Source organism: Taudactylus pleione, unplaced genomic scaffold (assembly GCF_031769625.1).
Source record: "Taudactylus pleione unplaced genomic scaffold, aTauple2 ptg000473l, whole genome shotgun sequence".
In the NCBI taxonomy this organism is placed as follows: Eukaryota; Metazoa; Chordata; class Amphibia; order Anura; family Myobatrachidae; genus Taudactylus; species Taudactylus pleione.
In genome coordinates this window covers 5,951,683-5,969,613 of record NW_028284875.1, presented here as the reverse complement: position 1 = coordinate 5,969,613, position 17,931 = coordinate 5,951,683, and the positions used below count along the sequence as shown (strand labels likewise).

Genomic DNA, 17,931 nt, shown 5'->3' with positions numbered 1-17,931 from the left:
TACAGTGCATATGAACCAAAGCAGCTGTGTGTACTGGTACTTAAAAACAGTCATGTTTGTGTTTTTTTTCTGCCTTCATATCAGGATGTTCAGGAAGCAGATGATAATCATTAACTGATGACATTAGAAAAAAAATTACATTTGCTCCAGGTGAGGCTTGAACTCACAACCTCAGCATTGCTCAACAGATACTGTCTTATAAGTCCTGTGCACAGACCGATTGCACCACAGGAGCACATGGCCAAAGCGCATTATTTTTAGTTGAGTGATTTTAGCTTCGAGTTGACTAAGTAAATTAACTTGGTTTATTAATTTTAAATTAGTTACTTTTTAAATCCACTAAACTACTGCACCCAATACTAAAGTACCTAATAAAAGTAATATTCTAATCATAAGGTAATCAATTATATTGTGCATTTGTGTTATTGCCCAGTTTTATGTATCCATAGGTGTATATTGCAATGAATTCATGCCATTGTTGTACAGTTCAATATTATCAAAATTGTAAAATAATTCCTGTTTATTTATCTTAAATAATATTTGGTATAGATATATGTAACTTTAATGTTGCATAGGGAAAATATACACTATACTACCAAAAATGCAGTATCTTTAAATAAAAATAAGTTAAATCTCACTTGTGCTCTATATTTAAAGGTAAACATTGTTTTTTTGGTCTGAAGCACCTAAATTGTCAGTAAAGTCAGTGTCCAAAGAAATATAAATGGCAGATAATTACCCTTTTGATGACATTGATGAAAGGACTTCAAGAAACCCATCAGCAATTGCAATAGAAATTGTTATTTTGTAGCCACTCTGATATTAAATTGCAATTAAAACTTAATAGGTATGTTTTGTTATATATGGATTTTCTGCAATACCATTAAGACAGTCACCTGAATTGAAAAAAAGCATAACTTCTAGAATGAGAATGAGCAACAAAGGAACATGCATCCTAGATGGGACTTGAAGCCACTGTCCCAGGTGATAGTAAACTTTTCAGAAAACTAATCCACAATGTCATTAGGATAAATGTCTGCTTTTAGATACTGGGCCATAATTTTGCAAGCTGAACAGTTCCGGATTGATAAGCAGATAAAAGTTTCTGGTGGAGCCATTTGTGCAGTATGAAGCAAGAATAAAAGGAACATCTCCAAAATTATTTTAATGAAATAAAGCCTATCACCCCAGACGGGACTTGAACCCACAATCCCTAGCTTAGGAGGCCAGTGCCTTATCCATTAGGCCACTGGGGCTTAGTAACATCTTTGAGTGAAACTGATTTTTTCATTAGTATAATCATTAATTGTTGCGATATAGGAAAGCCATTTATTTGTGTTCTTTGCTTTACAAATCCCAGCATGAAATTTGATTGTACTATCCAGACCTAATAGGGTGGACCCTCATGTTACAGTGCAGCAAAACAGATTGATGCAACTCTTTTACCAATAAAGAGGTAGTCTTTTGCATTCCATTTTGTTGACTAACTAAAGTAATGTTTACAGTGCATATGAACCAAAGCAGCTGTGTGTACTGGTACTTAAAAACAGTCATGTTTGTGTTTTTTTTCTGCCTTCATATCAGGATGTTCAGGAAGCAGATGATAATCATTAACTGATGACATTAGAAAAAAAATTACATTTGCTCCAGGTGAGGCTTGAACTCACAACCTCAGCATTGCTCAACAGATACTGTCTTATAAGTCCTGTGCACAGACCGATTGCGCCACAGGAGCACATGGTCAAAGCGCATTATTTTTAGTTGAGTGATTTTAGCATCGAGTTGACTAAGTATATTAACTTGGTTTATTAATTTTAAATTAGTTACTTTTTAAATCCACTAAACTACTGCACCCAATACTAAAGTACCTAATAAAAGTAATATTCTAATCATAAGGTAATCAATTATATTGTGCATTTGTGTTATTGCCCAGTTTTATGTATCCATAGGTGTATATTGCAATGAATTCATGCCATTGTTGTACAGTTCAATATTATCAAAATTGTAAAATAATTCCTGTTTATTTATCTTAAATAATATTTGGTATAGATATATGTAACTTTAATGTTGCATAGGGAAAATATACACTATACTACCAAAAATGCAGTATCTTTAAATAAAAATAAGTTAAATCTCACTTGTGCTCTATATTTAAAGGTAAACATTGTTTTTTTGGTCTGTAGCACCTAAATTGTCAGTAAAGTCAGTGTCCAAAGAAATATAAAAAGCAGAAAATTACCCTTTTGATGACAAGGATGATAGGACTTCAAGAAACCCATCAGCAATTGCAATAGACATTGTTATTTTGTAGCCACTCTGATATTAAATTGCAATTAAAACTTAATAGGTATGTTTTGGTATATATGGATTTTCTGCAATACCATTAAGACAGTCACCTGCATTGAAAAAAAGCATAACTTCTAGAATGAGTATGAGCAACAAAGGGACATGCATCCTAGATGGGACTTGAAGCCACTGTCCCAGGGGATAGTAAACTTTTCAGGAAACTAATCCACAATGTCATTAGGATAAATATCTGCTTTTAGATACTGGGCCATAATTTTGCAAGCTGAACAGTTCCAGATTGTTAAGCAGATTAAAGTTTCTGGTGGAGCCATTTGTGCAGTATGAAGCAAGAATAAAAGGAACATCTCCAAAATTATTTTAATGAAATAAACCTTTCTCCCCAGATGGGACTTGAACCCACAATCCCTGGCTTAGGAGGCCAGTGTCTTATCCATTAGGCAACTGGGGCTTAGTAACATCTTTGAGTGAAACTAATTTTTTCATTAGTATAATCATTAATTGTTGCGATATAGGAAAGCCGTTTATTTGTGTTCTTTGCTTTACAAATCCCAGCATGAAATTTGATTGTACTATCCAGACCTAATAGTGTGGACCCTCATGTTACAGTGCAGCAAAACAGATTGATGCAACTCTTTTACCAATAAAGAGGTAGTCTTTTGCATTCCATTTTGTTGACTAACTAAAGTAATGTTTACAGTGCATATGAACCAAAGCAGCTGTGTGTACTGGTACTTAAAAACAGTCATGTTTGTGTTTTTTTTCTGCCTTCATATCAGGATGTTCAGGAAGCAGATGATAATCATTAACTGATGACATTAGAAAAAAAATTACATTTGCTCCAGGTGAGGCTTGAACTCACAACCTCAGCATTGCTCAACAGATACTGTCTTATAAGTCCTGTGCACAGACCGATTGCGCCACAGGAGCACATGGTCAAAGCGCATTATTTTTAGTTGAGTGATTTTAGCTTCGAGTTGACTAAGTAAATTAACTTGGTTTATTAATTTTAAATTAGTTACTTTTTAAATCCACTAAACTACTGCACCCAATACTAAAGTACCTAATAAAAGTAATATTCTAATCATAAGGTAATCAATTATACTGTGCATTTGTGTTATTGCCCAGTTTTATGTATCCATAGGTGTATATTGCAATGAATTCATGCCACTGTTGTACAGTTCAATATTATCAAAATTGTAAAATAATTCCTGTTTATTTATCTTAAATAATATTTGGTATAGATATATGTAACTTTAATGTTGCATAGGGAAAATATACACTATACTACCAAAAATGCAGTATCTCTAAATAAAAATAAGTTAAATCTCACTTGTGCTCTATATTTAAAGGTAAACATTGTTTTTTTGGTCTGTAGCACCTAAATTGTCAGTAAAGTCAGTGTCCAAAGAAATATAAAAAGCAGAAAATTACCCTTTTGATGACAAGGATGAAAGGACTTCAAGAAACCCATCAGCAATTGCAATAGACATTGTTATTTTGTAGCCACTCTGATATTAAATTGCAATTAAAACTTAATAGGTATGTTTTGGTATATATGGATTTTCTGCAATACCATTAAGACAGTCACCTGCATTGAAAAAAAGCATAACTTCTAGAATGAGTATGAGCAACAAAGGAACATGCATCCTAGATGGGACTTGAAGCCACTGTCCCAGGTGATAGTAAACTTTTCAGGAAACTAATCCACAATGTCATTAGGATAAATGTCTGCTTTTAGATACTGGGCCATAATTTTGCAAGCTGAACAGTTCCAGATTGTTAAGCAGATTAAAGTTTCTGGTGGAGCCATTTGTGCAGTATGAAGCAAGAATAAAAGGAACATCTCCAAAATTATTTTAATGAAATAAACCTATCTCCCCAGAAGGGACTTGAACCCACAATCCCTGGCTTAGGAGGCCAGTGTCTTATCCATTAGGCAACTGGGGCTTAGTAACATCTTTGAGTGAAACTGATTTTTTCATTAATATAATCATTAATTGTTGCGATATAGGAAAGCCGTTTATTTGTGTTCTTTGCTTTACAAATCCCAGCATGAAATGTGATTGTACTATCCAGACCTAATAGTGTGGACCCTCATGTTACATTGCAGCAAAACAGATTGATGCAACTTTTTTACCAATAAAGAGGTAGTCTTTTGCATTCCATTTTGTTGACTAACTAAAGTAATGTTTACAGTGCATATGAACCAAAGCAGCTGTGTGTACTGGTACCTTAAAAACAGTCATGTTTGTGTTTTTTTTCTGCCTTCATATCAGGATGCTCAGGAAGCAGATGATAATCATTAACTGTTGACATTAGAAAAAAATATTACATTTGCTCCAGGTGAGGCTTGAATTCACAACCTCAGGATTGCTCAACAGATACTGTCTTATAAGTACCGCGCACAGACCGATTGTGCCACAGGAGCACATGGACAAAGCGCTTTATTTTTAGTTGAGTGATTTTAGCATCGAGTTGACTAAGTAAATTAACTTGGTTTATTAATTTTAAATTAGTTACTTTTTAAATCCACTAAACTACTGCACCCAATACTAAAGTACCTAATAAAAGTAATATTCTAATCATAAGGTAATCAATTATATTGTGCATTTGTGTTATTGCCCAGTTTTATGTATCCATAGGTGTATATTGCAATGAATTCATGCCATTGTTGTACAGTACAATATTATCAAAATTGTAAAATAATTCCTGTTTATTTATCTTAAATAATATTTGGTATAGATATATGTAACTTTAATGTTGCATAGGGAAAATATACACTCTAATACCAAAAAATGCAGTATCTTTAAATAAAAATAAGTTAAATCTCACTTGTGCTCAATATTTAAAGGTAAACATTGTTTTTTTGGTCTGAAGCACCTAAATTGTCAGTAAAGTCAGTGTCCAAAGAAATATAAAAAGCAGAAAATTACCCTTTTGATGACAAGGATGAAAGGACTTCAAGAAACCCATCAGCAATTGCAATAGACATTGTTATTTTGTAGCCACTCTGATATTAAATTGCAATTAAAACTTAATAGGTATGTTTTGGTATATATGGATTTTCTGCAATACCATTAAGACAGTCATCTGCATTGAAAAAAAGCATAACTTCTAGAATGAGTATGAGCAACAAAGGAACATGCATCCTAGATGGGACTTGAAGCCACTGTCCCAGGTGATAGTAAACTTTTCAGGAAACTAATCCACAATGTCATTAGGATAAATGTCTGCATTTAGATACTGGGCCATAATTTTGCAAGCTGAACAATTCCAGATTGTTAAGCAGATTAAAGTTTCTGGTGGAGCCATTTGTGCAGTATGAAGCAAGAATGAAAGGAACATCTCCAATATTATTTTAATGAAATAAAGCCTATCACCCCAGATGGGACTTGAAACCACAATCCATTAGGCCACTGGGGCTTAGTAACATCTTTGAGTGAAACTGATTTTTTCATTAGTATAATCATTAATTGTTGCGATATAGGAAAGCCGTTTATTTGTGTTCTTTGCTTTACAAATCCCAGCATGAAATGTGATTGTACTATCCAGACCTAATGGTGTGGACCCTCATGTTACAGTGCAGCAAAACAGATTGATGCAACTCTTTTACCAATAAAGAGGTAGTCTTTTGCATTCCATTTTGTTGACTAACTAAAGTAATGTTTACAGTGCATATGAACCAAAGCAGCTGTGTGTACTGGTACCTTAAAAACAGTCATGTTTGTGTTTTTTTTCTGCCTTCATATCAGGATGTTCAGGAAGCAGATGATAATCATTAACTGATGACATTAGAAAAAAAATTACATTTGCTCCAGGTGAGGCTTGAACTCACAACCTCAGCATTGCTCAACAGATACTGTCTTATAAGTCCTGCGCACAGACCGATTGCGCCACAGGAGGACATGGTCAAAGCGCATTATTTTTAGTTGAGTGATTTTAGCATCGAGTTGACTAAGTAAATTAACTTGGTTTATTAATTTTAAATTAGTTACTTTTTAAATCCACTAAACTACTGCACCCAATACTAAAGTACCTAATAAAAGTAATATTCTAATCATAAGGTAATCAATTATATTGTGCATTTGTGTTATTGCCCAGTTTTATGTATCCATAGGTGTATATTGCAATGAATTCATGCCATTGTTGTACAGTTCAATATTATCAAAATTGTAAAATAATTCCTGTTTATTTATCTTAAATAATATTTGGTATAGATATATGTAACTTTAATGTTGCATAGGGAAAATATACACTATATTACCAAAAAGTGCAGTATCTTTAATTAAAAATAAGTTAAATCTCACTTGTGCTCTATATTTAAAGGTAAACATTGTTTTTTTGGTCTGTAGCACCTAAATTGTCAGTAAAGTCAGTGTCCAAAGAAATATAAAAAGCAGAAAATTACCCTTTTGATGACAAGGATGAAAGGACTTCAAGAAACCCATCAGCAATTGCAATAGACATTGTTATTTTGTAGCCACTCTGATATTAAATTGCAATTAAAACTTAATAGGTATGTTTTGGTATATATGGATTTTCTGCAATACCATTAAAACAGTCACCTGCATTGAAAAAAAGCATAACTTCTAGAATGAGTATGAGCAACAAAGGGACATGCATCCTAGATGGGACTTGAAGCCACTGTCCCAGGTGATAGTAAACTTTTCAGGAAACTAATCCACAATGTCATTAGGATAAATGTCTGCTTTTAGATACTGGGCCATAATTTTGCAAGCTGAACAGTTCCAGATTGTTAAACAGATTAAAGTTTCTGGTGGAGCCATTTGTGCAGTATGAAGCAAGAATAAAAGGAACGTCTCCAAAAGTATTTTAATGAAATAAACCTATTTCCCCAGATGGGACTTGAACCCACAATCCCTGGCTTAAGAGGCCAGTGTCTTATCCATTAGGCAACTGGTGCTTAGTAACATCTTTGAGTGAAACTGATTTTTTCATTAGTATAATCATTAATTGTTGCGATATAGGAAAGCCGTTTATTTGTGTTCTTTGCTTTTCAAATCCCAGCATGAAATGTGATTGTACTATCCAGACCTAATAGTGTGGACCCTCATGTTACATTGCAGCAAAACAGATTGATGCAACTCTTTTACCAATAAAGAGGTAGTCTTTTGCATTCCATTTTGTTGACTAACTAAAGTAATGTTTACAGTGCATATGAACCAAAGCAGCTGTGTGTACTGGTACCTTAAAAACAGTCATGTTTGTGTTTTTTTTCTGCCTTCATATCAGGATGCTCAAGAAGCAGATGATAATCATTAACTGTTGACATTAGAAAAAAAATTACATTTGCTCCAGGTGAGGCTTGAATTCACAACCTCAGGATTGCTCAACAGATACTGTCTTATAAGTACCGCGCACAGACCGATTGCGCCACAGGAGCACATGGACAAAGCGCTTTATTTTTAGTTGAGTGATTTTAGCATCGAGTTGACTAAGTAAATTAACTTGGTTTATTAATTTTAAATTAGTTACTTTTTAAATCCACTAAACTACTGCACCCAATACTAAAGTACCTAATAAAAGTAATATTCTAATCATAAGGTAATCAATTATATTGTGCATTTGTGTTATTGCCCAGTTTTATGTATCCATAGGTGTATATTGCAATGAATTCATGCCATTGTTGTACAGTACAATATTATCAAAATTGTAAAATAATTCCTGTTTATTTATCTTAAATAATATTTGGTATAGATATATGTAACTTTAATGTTGCATAGGGAAAATATACACTCTAATACCAAAAAATGCAGTATCTTTAAATAAAAATAAGTTAAATCTCACTTGTGCTCTATATTTAAAGGTAAACATTGTTTTTTTGGTCTGAAGCACCTAAATTGTCAGTAAAGTCAGTGTCCAAAGAAATATAAAAGGCAGAAAATTACCCTTTTGATGACATGGATGAAAGGACTTCAAGAAACCCATCAGCAATTGCAATAGAAATTGTTATTTTGTAGCCACTCTGATATTAAATTGCAATTAAAACTTAATAGGTATGTTTTGGTATATATGGATTTTCTGCAATACCATTAAGACAGTCACCTGAATTGAAAAAAAGCATAACTTCTAGAATGAGAATGAGCAACAAAGGAACATGCATCCTAGATGGGACTTGAAGCCACTGTCCCAGGTGATAGTAAACTTTTCAGAAAACTAATCCACAATGTCATTAGGATAAATGTCTGCTTTTAGATACTGGGCCATAATTTTGCAAGCTGAACAGTTCCGGATTGATAAGCAGATAAAAGTTTCTGGTGGAGCCATTTGTGCAGTATGAAGCAAGAATAAAAGGAACATCTCCAAAATTATTTTAATGAAATAAAGCCTATCACCCCAGATGGGACTTGAACCCACAATCCCTGGCTTAGGAGGCCAGTGCCACATCCATTAGGCCACTGGGGCTTAGTAACATCTTTGAGTGAAACTGATTTTTTCATTAGTATAATCATTAATTGTTGCGATACAGGAAAGCCGTTTATTTGTGTTCTTTCCTTTACAAATCCCAGCATGAAATGTGATTGTACTATCCAGACCTAATAGTGTGGACCCTCATGTTACAGTGCAGCAAAACAGATTGATGCAACTCTTTTACCAATAAAGAGGTAGTCTTTTGCATTCCATTTTGTTGACTAACTAAAGTAATGTTTACAGTGCATATGAACCAAAGCAGCTGTGTGTACTGGTACTTAAAAACAGTCATGTTTGTGTTTTTTTTCTGCCTTCATATCAGGATGTTCAGGAAGCAGATGATAATCATTAACTGATGACATTAGAAAAAAAATTACATTTGCTCCAGGTGAGGCTTGAACTCACAACCTCAGCATTGCTCAACAGATACTGTCTTATAAGTCCTGTGCACAGACCGATTGCGCCACAGGAGCACATGGTCAAAGCGCATTATTTTTAGTTGAGTGATTTTAGCTTCGAGTTGACTAAGTAAATTAACTTGGTTTATTAATTTTAAATTAGTTACTTTTTAAATCCACTAAACTACTGCACCCAATACTAAAGTACCTAATAAAAGTAATATTCTAATCATAAGGTAATCAATTATATTGTGCATTTGTGTTATTGCCCAGTTTTATGTATCCATAGGTGTATATTGCAATGAATTCATGCCATTGTTGTACAGTTCAATATTATCAAAATTGTAAAATAATTCCTGTTTATTTATCTTAAATAATATTTGGTATAGATATATGTAACTTTAATGTTGCATAGGGAAAATATACACTATACTACCAAAAATGCAGTATCTTTAAATAAAAATAAGTTAAATCTCACTTGTGCTCTATATTTAAAGGTAAACATTGTTTTTTTGGTCTGTAGCACCTAAATTGTCAGTAAAGTCAGTGTCCAAAGAAATATAAAAAGCAGAAAATTACCCTTTTGATGACAAGGATGAAAGGACTTCAAGAAACCCATCAGCAATTGCAATAGACATTGTTATTTTGTAGCCACTCTGATATTAAATTGCAATTAAAACTTAATAGGTATGTTTTGGTATATATGGATTTTCTGCAATACCATTAAGACAGTCACCTGCATTGAAAAAAAGCATAACTTCTAGAATGAGTATGAGCAACAAAGGGACATGCATCCTAGATGGGACTTGAAGCCACTGTCCCAGGTGATAGTAAACTTTTCAGGAAACTAATCCACAATGTCATTAGGATAAATGTCTGCTTTTAGATACTGGGCCATAATTTTGCAAGCTGAACAGTTCCAGATTGTTAAGCAGATTAAAGTTTCTGGTGGAGCCATTTGTGCAGTATGAAGCAAGAATAAAAGGAACATCTCCAAAATTATTTTAATGAAATAAACATATCTCCCCAGAAGGGACTTGAACCCACAATCCCTGGCTTAGGAGGCCAGTGTCTTATCCATTAGGCAACTGGTGCTTAGTAACATCTTTGAGTGAAACTGATTTTTTCATTAGTATAATCATTAATTGTTGCGATATAGGAAAGCCGTTTATTTGTGTTCTTTGCTTTTCAAATCCCAGCATGAAATGTGATTGTACTATCCAGACCTAATAGTGTGGACCCTCATGTTACATTGCAGCAAAACAGATTGATGCAACTCTTTTACCAATAAAGAGGTAGTCTTTTGCATTCCATTTTGTTGACTAACTAAAGTAATGTTTACAGTGCATATGAACCAAAGCAGCTGTGTGTACTGGTACCTTAAAAACAGTCATGTTTGTGTTTTTTTTCTGCCTTCATATCAGGATGCTCAGGAAGCAGATGATAATCATTAACTGTTGACATTAGAAAAAAAATTACATTTGCTCCAGGTGAGGCTTGAATTCACAACCTCAGGATTGCTCAACAGATACTGTCTTATAAGTACCGCGCACAGACCGATTGCGCCACAGGAGCACATGGACAAAGCGCTTTATTTTTAGTTGAGTGATTTTAGCATCGAGTTGACTAAGTAAATTAACTTGGTTTATTAATTTTAAATTAGTTACTTTTTAAATCCACTAAACTACTGCACCCAATACTAAAGTACCTAATAAAAGTAATATTCTAATCATAAGGTAATCAATTATATTGTGCATTTGTGTTATTGCCCAGTTTTATGTATCCATAGGTGTATATTGCAATGAATTCATGCCATTGTTGTACAGTACAATATTATCAAAATTGTAAAATAATTCCTGTTTATTTATCTTAAATAATATTTGGTATAGATATATGTAACTTTAATGTTGCATAGGGAAAATATACACTCTAATACCAAAAAATGCAGTATCTTTAAATAAAAATAAGTTAAATCTCACTTGTGCTCTATATTTAAAGGTAAACATTGTTTTTTTGGTCTGAAGCACCTAAATTGTCAGTAAAGTCAGTGTCCAAAGAAATATAAAAGGCAGAAAATTACCCTTTTGATGACATGGATGAAAGGACTTCAAGAAACCCATCAGCAATTGCAATAGAAATTGTTATTTTGTAGCCACTCTGATATTAAATTGCAATTAAAACTTAATAGGTATGTTTTGGTATATATGGATTTTCTGCAATACCATTAAGACAGTCACCTGAATTGAAAAAAAGCATAACTTCTAGAATGAGAATGAGCAACAAAGGAACATGCATCCTAGATGGGACTTGAAGCCACTGTCCCAGGTGATAGTAAACTTTTCAGAAAACTAATCCACAATGTCATTAGGATAAATGTCTGCTTTTAGATACTGGGCCATAATTTTGCAAGCTGAACAGTTCCGGATTGATAAGCAGATAAAAGTTTCTGGTGGAGCCATTTGTGCAGTATGAAGCAAGAATAAAAGGAACATCTCCAAAATTATTTTAATGAAATAAAGCCTATCACCCCAGATGGGACTTGAACCCACAATCCCTGGCTTAGGAGGCCAGTGCCACATCCATTAGGCCACTGGGGCTTAGTAACATCTTTGAGTGAAACTGATTTTTTCATTAGTATAATCATTAATTGTTGCGATACAGGAAAGCCGTTTATTTGTGTTCTTTGCTTTACAAATCCCAGCATGAAATGTGATTGTACTATCCAGACCTAATAGTGTGGACCCTCATGTTACAGTGCAGCAAAACAGATTGATGCAACTCTTTTACCAATAAAGAGGTAGTCTTTTGCATTCCATTTTGTTGACTAACTAAAGTAATGTTTACAGTGCATATGAACCAAAGCAGCTGTGTGTACTGGTACTTAAAAACAGTCATGTTTGTGTTTTTTTTCTGCCTTCATATCAGGATGTTCAGGAAGCAGATGATAATCATTAACTGATGACATTAGAAAAAAAATTACATTTGCTCCAGGTGAGGCTTGAACTCACAACCTCAGCATTGCTCAACAGATACTGTCTTATAAGTCCTGTGCACAGACCGATTGCGCCACAGGAGCACATGGTCAAAGCGCATTATTTTTAGTTGAGTGATTTTAGCTTCGAGTTGACTAAGTAAATTAACTTGGTTTATTAATTTTAAATTAGTTACTTTTTAAATCCACTAAACTACTGCACCCAATACTAAAGTACCTAATAAAAGTAATATTCTAATCATAAGGTAATCAATTATATTGTGCATTTGTGTTATTGCCCAGTTTTATGTATCCATAGGTGTATATTGCAATGAATTCATGCCATTGTTGTACAGTTCAATATTATCAAAATTGTAAAATAATTCCTGTTTATTTATCTTAAATAATATTTGGTATAGATATATGTAACTTTAATGTTGCATAGGGAAAATATACACTATACTACCAAAAATGCAGTATCTTTAAATAAAAATAAGTTAAATCTCACTTGTGCTCTATATTTAAAGGTAAACATTGTTTTTTTGGTCTGTAGCACCTAAATTGTCAGTAAAGTCAGTGTCCAAAGAAATATAAAAAGCAGAAAATTACCCTTTTGATGACAAGGATGAAAGGACTTCAAGAAACCCATCAGCAATTGCAATAGACATTGTTATTTTGTAGCCACTCTGATATTAAATTGCAATTAAAACTTAATAGGTATGTTTTGGTATATATGGATTTTCTGCAATACCATTAAGACAGTCACCTGCATTGAAAAAAGCATAACTTCTAGAATGAGTATGAGCAACAAAGGGACATGCATCCTAGATGGGACTTGAAGCCACTGTCCCAGGTGATAGTAAACTTTTCAGGAAACTAATCCACAATGTCATTAGGATAAATGTCTGCTTTTAGATACTGGGCCATAATTTTGCAAGCTGAACAGTTCCAGATTGTTAAGCAGATTAAAGTTTCTGGTGGAGCCATTTGTGCAGTATGAAGCAAGAATAAAAGGAACATCTCCAAAATTATTTTAATGAAATAAACATATCTCCCCAGAAGGGACTTGAACCCACAATCCCTGGCTTAGGAGGCCAGTGTCTTATCCATTAGGCAACTGGGGCTTAGTAACATCTTTGAGTGAAACTGATTTTTTCATTAGTATAATCATTAATTGTTGCGATATAGGAAAGCCGTTTATTTGTGTTCTTTGCTTTACAAATCCCAGCATGAAATGTGATTGTACTATCCAGACCTAATAGTGTGGACCCTCATGTTACAGTGCAGCAAAACAGATTGATGCAACTCTTTTACCAATAAAGAGGTAGTCTTTTGCATTCCATTTTGTTGACTAACTAAAGTAATGTTTACAGTGCATATGAACCAAAGCAGCTGTGTGTACTGGTACCTTAAAAACAGTCATGTTTGTGTTTTTTTTCTGCCTTCATATCAGGATGCTCAGGAAGCAGATGATAATCATTAACTGTTGACATTAGAAAAAAAATTACATTTGCTCCAGGTGAGGCTTGAATTCACAACCTCAGGATTGCTCAACAGATACTGTCTTATAAGTACCGCGCACAGACCGATTGCGCCACAGGAGCACATGGACAAAGCGCTTTATTTTTAGTTGAGTGATTTTAGCATCGAGTTGACTAAGTAAATTAACTTGGTTTATTAATTTTAAATTAGTTACTTTTTAAATCCACTAAACTACTGCACCCAATACTAAAGTACCTAATAAAAGTAATATTCTAATCATAAGGTAATCAATTATATTGTGCATTTGTGTTATTGCCCAGTTTTATGTATCCATAGGTGTATATTGCAATGAATTCATGCCATTGTTGTACAGTACAATATTATCAAAATTGTAAAATAATTCCTGTTTATTTATCTTAAATAATATTTGGTATAGATATATGTAACTTTAATGTTGCATAGGGAAAATATACACTCTAATACCAAAAAATGCAGTATCTTTAAATAAAAATAAGTTAAATCTCACTTGTGCTCTATATTTAAAGGTAAACATTGTTTTTTTGGTCTGCAGCACCTAAATTGTCAGTAAAGTCAGTGTCCAAAGAAATATAAAAGGCAGAAAATTACCCTTTTGATGACATGGATGAAAGGACTTCAAGAAACCCATCAGCAATTGCAATAGAAATTGTTATTTTGTAGCCACTCTGATATTAAATTGCAATTAAAACTTAATAGGTATGTTTTGGTATATATGGATTTTCTGCAATACCATTAAGACAGTCACCTGAATTGAAAAAAAGCATAACTTCTAGAATGAGAATGAGCAACAAAGGAACATGCATCCTAGATGGGACTTGAAGCCACTGTCCCAGGTGATAGTAAACTTTTCAGAAAACTAATCCACAATGTCATTAGGATAAATGTCTGCTTTTAGATACTGGGCCATAATTTTGCAAGCTGAACAGTTTCGGATTGATAAGCAGATAAAAGTTTCTGGTGGAGCCATTTGTGCAGTATGAAGCAAGAATAAAAGGAACATCTCCAAAATTATTTTAATGAAATAAACCTGTCTCCCCAGATGGGACTTGAACCCACAATCCCTGGCTTAGGAGGCCAGTGCCTTATCCATTAGGCCACTGGGGCTTAGTAACATCTTTGAGTGAAACTGATTTTTTCATTAGTATAATCATTAATTGTTGCGATATAGGAAAGCCGTTTATTTGTGTTCTTTGCTTTACAAATCCCAGCATGAAATGTGATTGTACTATCCAGACCTAATAGTGTGGACCCACATGTTACAGTGCAGCAAAACAGATTGATGCAACTCTTTTACCAATAAAGAGGTAGTCTTTTGCATTCAATTTTGTTGACTAACTAAAGTAATGTTTACAGTGCATATGAACCAAAGCAGCTGTGTGTACTGGTACTTAAAAACAGTCATGTTTGTGTTTTTTTTCTGCCTTCATATCAGGATGCTCAGGAATCAGATGATAATCATTAACTGTTGACATTAGAAAAAAATTTACATTTGCTCCAGGTGAGGCTTGAATTCACAACTTCAGGATTGCTCAACAGATACTGTCTTATAAGTACCGCGCACAGACCGATTGCGCCACAGGAGCACATGGACAAAGCGCTTTATTTTTAGTTGAGTGATTTTAGCATCGAGTTGACTAAGTAAATTAACTTGGTTTATTAATTTTAAATTAGTTACTTTTTAAATCCACTAAACTACTGCACCCAATACTAAAGTACCTAATAAAGGTAATATTCTAATCATAAGGTAATCAATTATATTGTGCATTTGTGTTATTGCCCAGTTTTATGTATCCATAGGTGTATATTGCAATGAATTCATGCCATTGTTGTACAGTACAATATTATCAAAATTGTAAAATAATTCCTGTTTATTTATCTTAAATAATATTTGGTATAGATATATGTAACTTTAATGTTGCATAGGGAAAATATACACTCTAATACCAAAAAATGCAGTATCTTTAAATAAAAATAAGTTAAATCTCACTTGTGCTCTATATTTAAAGGTAAACATTGTTTTTTTGGTCTGAAGCACCTAAATTGTCAGTAAAGTCAGTGTCCACAGAAATATAAAAGGCAGAAAATTACCCTTTTGATGACATGGATGAAAGGACTTCAAGAAACCCATCAGCAATTGCAATAGAAATTGTTATTTTGTAGCCACTCTGATATTAAATTGCAATTAAAACTTAATAGGTATGTTTTGGTATATATGGATTTTCTGCAATACCATTAAGACAGTCACCTGAATTGAAAAAAAGCATAACTTCTAGAATGAGAATGAGCAACAAAGGAACATGCATCCTAGATGGGACTTGAAGCCACTGTCCCAGGTGATAGTAAACTTTTCAGAAAACTAATCCACAATGTCATTAGGATAAATGTCTGCTTTTAGATACTGGGCCATAATTTTGCAAGCTGAACAGTTCCGGATTGATAAGCAGATAAAAGTTTCTGGTGGAGCCATTTGTGCAGTATGAAGCAAGAATAAAAGGAACATCTCCAAAATTATTTTAATGAAATAAACCTGTCTCCCCAGATGGGACTTGAACCCACAATCCCTGGCTTAGGAGGCCAGTGCCTTATCCATTAGGCCACTGGGGCTTAGTAACATCTTTGAGTGAAACTGATTTTTTCATTAGTATAATCATTAATTGTTGCGATATAGGAAAGCCGTTTATTTGTGTTCTTTGCTTTTCAAATCCCAGCATGAAATGTGATTGTACTATCCAGACCTAATAGTGTGGACCCTCATGTTACATTGCAGCAAAACAGATTGATGCAACTCTTTTACCAATAAAGAGGTAGTCTTTTGCATTCCATTTTGTTGACTAACTAAAGTAATGTTTACAGTGCATATGAACCAAAGCAGCTGTGTGTACTGGTACCTTAAAAACAGTCATGTTTGTGTTTTTTTTCTGCCTTCATATCAGGATGCTCAGGAAGCAGATGATAATCATTAACTGTTGACATTAGAAAAAAAATTACATTTGCTCCAGGTGAGGCTTGAATTCACAACCTCAGGATTGCTCAACAGATACTGTCTTATAAGTACCGCGCACAGACCGATTGCGCCACAGGAGCACATGGACAAAGCGCTTTATTTTTAGTTGAGTGATTTTAGCATCGAGTTGACTAAGTAAATTAACTTGGTTTATTAATTTTTAATTAGTTACTTTTTAAATCCACTAAACTACTGCACCCAATACTAAAGTACCTAATAAAAGTAATATTCTAATCATAAGGTAATCAATTATATTGTGCATTTGTGTTATTGCCCAGTTTTATGTATCCATAGGTGTATATTGCAATGAATTCATGCCATTGTTGTACAGTACAATATTATCAAAATTGTAAAATAATTCCTGTTTATTTATCTTAAATAATATTTGGTATAGATATATGTAACTTTAATGTTGCATAGGGAAAATATACACTCTAATACCAAAAAATGCAGTATCTTTAAATAAAAATAAGTTAAATCTCACTTGTGCTCTATATTTAAAGGTAAACATTGTTTTTTTGGTCTGAAGCACCTAAATTGTCAGTAAAGTCAGTGTCCAAAGAAATATAAAAGGCAGAAAATTACCCTTTTGATGACATGGATGAAAGGACTTCAAGAAACCCATCAGCAATTGCAATAGAAATTGTTATTTTGTAGCCACTCTGATATTAAATTGCAATTAAAACTTAATAGGTATGTTTTGGTATATATGGATTTTCTGCAATACCATTAAGACAGTCACCTGAATTGAAAAAAAGCATAACTTCTAGAATGAGAATGAGCAACAAAGGAACATGCATCCTAGATGGGACTTGAAGCCACTGTCCCAGGTGATAGTAAACTTTTCAGAAAACTAATCCACAATGTCATTAGGATAAATGTCTGCTTTTAGATACTGGGCCATAATTTTGCAAGCTGAACAGTTTCGGATTGATAAGCAGATAAAAGTTTCTGGTGGAGCCATTTGTGCAGTATGAAGCAAGAATAAAAGGAACATCTCCAAAATTATTTTAATGAAATAAACCTGTCTCCCCAGATGGGACTTGAACCCACAATCCCTGGCTTAGGAGGCCAGTGCCTTATCCATTAGGCCACTGGGGCTTAGTAACATCTTTGAGTGAAACTGATTTTTTCATTAGTATAATCATTAATTGTTGCGATATAGGAAAGCCGTTTATTTGTGTTCTTTGCTTTACAAATCCCAGCATGAAATGTGATTGTACTATCCAGACCTAATAGTGTGGACCCTCATGTTACAGTGCAGCAAAACAGATTGATGCAACTCTTTTACCAATAAA

The 17,931-nt window shown here is 33.7% G+C and overlaps 6 non-coding genes across 6 annotated transcripts; all 6 read right to left on the bottom strand.

Moving 5' to 3' along the window:
- Window positions 1–1,183: 1,183 nt before the first annotated feature.
- Window positions 1,184–1,256, bottom strand: TRNAR-CCU (transfer RNA arginine (anticodon CCU)). The gene has a single exon. It is a non-coding gene; the product is annotated as a tRNA-Arg (tRNA).
- A 7,404-nt stretch (window positions 1,257–8,660) lies between these two features.
- TRNAR-CCU (transfer RNA arginine (anticodon CCU)) lies at window positions 8,661–8,733 on the bottom strand. The gene has a single exon. It is a non-coding gene; the product is annotated as a tRNA-Arg (tRNA).
- A 2,928-nt stretch (window positions 8,734–11,661) lies between these two features.
- TRNAR-CCU (transfer RNA arginine (anticodon CCU)) lies at window positions 11,662–11,734 on the bottom strand. The gene has a single exon. It is a non-coding gene; the product is annotated as a tRNA-Arg (tRNA).
- A 2,923-nt stretch (window positions 11,735–14,657) lies between these two features.
- On the bottom strand, window positions 14,658–14,733 carry TRNAR-CCU (transfer RNA arginine (anticodon CCU)). The gene has a single exon. It is a non-coding gene; the product is annotated as a tRNA-Arg (tRNA).
- A 1,424-nt stretch (window positions 14,734–16,157) lies between these two features.
- Window positions 16,158–16,233, bottom strand: TRNAR-CCU (transfer RNA arginine (anticodon CCU)). The gene has a single exon. It is a non-coding gene; the product is annotated as a tRNA-Arg (tRNA).
- A 1,425-nt stretch (window positions 16,234–17,658) lies between these two features.
- On the bottom strand, window positions 17,659–17,734 carry TRNAR-CCU (transfer RNA arginine (anticodon CCU)). Its single transcript has one exon. It is a non-coding gene; the product is annotated as a tRNA-Arg (tRNA).
- Window positions 17,735–17,931: the final 197 nt, after the last annotated feature.